Source organism: Tarenaya hassleriana, unplaced genomic scaffold (genome assembly GCF_000463585.1).
Source record: "Tarenaya hassleriana unplaced genomic scaffold, ASM46358v1 Cleome88, whole genome shotgun sequence".
NCBI classification, from domain to species: Eukaryota; Viridiplantae; Streptophyta; class Magnoliopsida; order Brassicales; family Cleomaceae; genus Tarenaya; species Tarenaya hassleriana.
The window spans coordinates 324,093-327,467 of record NW_010971205.1 but is presented as its reverse complement, the minus strand read 5'-3'; positions in this window follow the sequence as shown (position 1 = coordinate 327,467).

Here is a 3,375-nt window from a genome sequence, read left to right as displayed (position 1 = left end):
TTCATAATGATACATGGACTTCATAACACATCTAGTATGCAAGAACATGTAATGAATCAAACACTCTCATAAAGCATAGAAAGTATCAATACAGGCGCTCTAGTAATGGGAGGAACAAAAATTTTGATGAAACCCTAAAACCTATCATGCATGATCTTGTAGAAACGTTAGAATGCTTACCTCAATCGATCCGGGGCCTGTATCAATCGAAGAACGCGTCTGATCACTGTAGACAGGAAGAATACATTGCCCTCTACATGTATCCACACGGCGGAAATGATTCCAACGGTTGGAACTTGTCTGCTAGGACTGAAGAATGCTTTCTTCTTTACGCAAGGGTTTCAGGGATCTTTCTCTTAGCTTTCTCACTCTCCAAACCTCTCCCTAGGGTCTGAAAATCGTGCCAAAAGAGTTGGGTTGCGTTCCCCAAAGTTGATCCCACTTAAAACTCTAATTAGAGCGAGTTTAGTAAATCCCGACGTCTGGACCGATCGATCTGGAGCTTAACGTCTGGACCGATCGGTCCATGTCTGGACCGATCGGTCTGGAACAATTTCCGGACCTCACACGTTACCTCTGGACCGACCGGTCTACGTCTAGACCGATCGGTCTGGGTTAGCTGGACCGATCGGTCTAGACCTTCTGGACCGGTCGGTCTGGCCTCCGCTCCACCGGGATTTTCTCGTCTCTTTTCACGCATTCGTCCTTTCTTGTGTGTGTGACCCTGTAGGCTCATCCGATATAGACAACAAATACCTATGATCATCTATATAATCATCAATCACACATCATACTAGTCTTATTATGTCATCATTCCCATAATGACACAAGACTAGGGAGTTAAGTATCATTCATAATGATACATGGACTTCATAACACATCTAGTATGCAAGAACATGTAATGAATCAAACACTCTCATAAAGCATAGAAAGTATCAATACATCAAATGTATCTAAATAAAGCTCATAAACAGTACATCATAGAGCACTAGATGAATAACCGAATGGGTTCGGTTCGGTTCGGTTAATAACCGAATAACCGCGGTTAACCGAACGGTTATTAAGGTTTTTATAATATTTTAATTTTTACCCTTATTATTATTAGTGTTATTTTTTTGTAGTTCATTTGTACCGTATGTGTTTCACCTAATAAACCATAAAATTTAATATTTTTAACTTTTAATCTAATTATTGAAGTTTTTGTAGATTTTTTTGTAACTTTTTTGGAGGATTAATTATTTTATGGATTTATTTGGATAGATATTTTGAAGTCTGTATAGGATTAATATTCTTTTTTTAAAAATATATCATAACCGAAACGAACCGATCTAAAACCGAACCGAATAAACCGAAAAATTTAACCGTTTGGTTATAATTTTTTTATGGAAAAACTGAATCGAACCGAACCGAAATCGAACCGAACCGAACCGAATAAATCTATATAACCGTTTGCGTATGATTTTTTTATAACCGAAATAACCGAACCCGAAATAACCGAACCGAAAACCGAACCGAAATCCGAAATGGCCACCCCAAGCCTTCGTGGGATCCGCTACCATCTCGGTAGTCGGGATGTATATCAAGACCACTTCCTTCTGTGCCACTGCGTCTTTGACAAAATGATATCTTATGGCTATGTGTTTGGTTTTTCCATGATATTTGGGATCCTTAGAATAAGAAAGTGCAGCCATGTTGTCACTATACACGGTCACAAGGTCTGTTGCTCGAACAATAACCCCTAAATTCTCTAAGAATCTCCTCAACCAAACTGCTTCCTGTACGGCTGCCGAACATGCCACATATTCTGCCTCCATCATGGATAAGGCTATACATGACTGTTTCTTACTGCTCCACGAGATGACAACGTTGTTCAGCAAGAAAGCATAACTAGACTTGATTTGCGCGCATCCGGATCTCCCGCCCAGTCGACATTGCTGAATCCCTTTAGCCGCAAATCATTTCCTTGATAGCATAACATGTATTTTGTCGTCCCTTTAAGATATCGGAAGATCCTCTTGACCGCTTTCCAATGTGCAAGTCCAGGATTCGACTGAAACCGGCTAACAAGACCAACCGCATAACATATATCGGGTCTAGTACACATCATGGTGTATATTAGACTACCGATAGCGCTAGAATAGGGAACTCTAGACATTTTCTCCATTTCATCTCGAGTCTTAGGACCCATATCAAGACTTAAGCTCGCATTTTTCTCAACGGGAGTTTCTATGGGTTTGCAATCGTGAATTCAGAAACGTTCAAGTATCTTCTTAATGTAAGTCTCTTGAGACAAACAAAGAAGTCTTTTCGAACGATCTCTAATAATTTTAACTCCGGACACGTAATTAGCTTCACCCAAATCTTTCATCTGGAATTTAGATAACCACCTTTTTGTGGCGCCAATCAGCTCCCTACTATTTCCGACCAATAGAATATCATTCACATACAATGAAAATATCACAAAACTTCCATTGGACTTTTTCACATATACGCAATGGTCCTCTTCCATCATCACAAATCCATCTAATAGAATTTCTTGGTGGAATTTGAGATTCCATTGTCTGGACGCCTGCTTTAAGCCATAAACAGACCGTTTGAGCTTACAAATTTTTTGCTCTTGGCCTCTGACTTCAAAGCCAACCGGCTGATCCATATATATTTCTGCATCTAAATCTCAATTGAGAAATGCAGTTTTAACATCCATTTGATGTAATTCTAAGTCCATATATGCGACAATGGCAAGAATGAGTCGAATAGAAGCAAACTTCACCACTGGTGAAAACGTTTCTTCATAATCGACCCCTTCTTTCTGCGTGTAGCCCTTAGCTACAAGACGAGCCTTATATCTTTCAATGGATCCATCCGCCTTGTATTTGACTTTGAGAACCCATTTGTTCCCAATCGTCTTACGTCCTGGCGGTAGATCAACCAAGTCCCAGACATGGTTATCTTTCATAGACTCCATTTCTTCTTCCATAGCTTTCATCCATTCTTTAGACGCTGGACCATTCAGAGCCTCATGAACCGTTGTAGGTTCTTCGTCATCTAGTGATGCTACCATAAATGATTTGTTGGGTTTTCCTATGATCTTAAGAGCGAATCTAATTCCTAATAGATTAGTTCTAGGGTTTGCGCAGCGGATGAAAAACAAAAATTTTGATGAAACCCTAAAACCTATCATGCATGATCTTGTAGAAACGTTAGAACGCTTACCTCAATCGATCCGGGGCCTGTATCAATCGAAGAACGCGTCTGATCACTGTAGGCAGGAAGAATACCTTGCCCTCCACATGTATCCACACGACGGAAAGGATTCCAATGGTTAGAACTTGTCTGCTAGGACTGAAGAACGCTTCTTTCTTTGCGCAAGGGTTT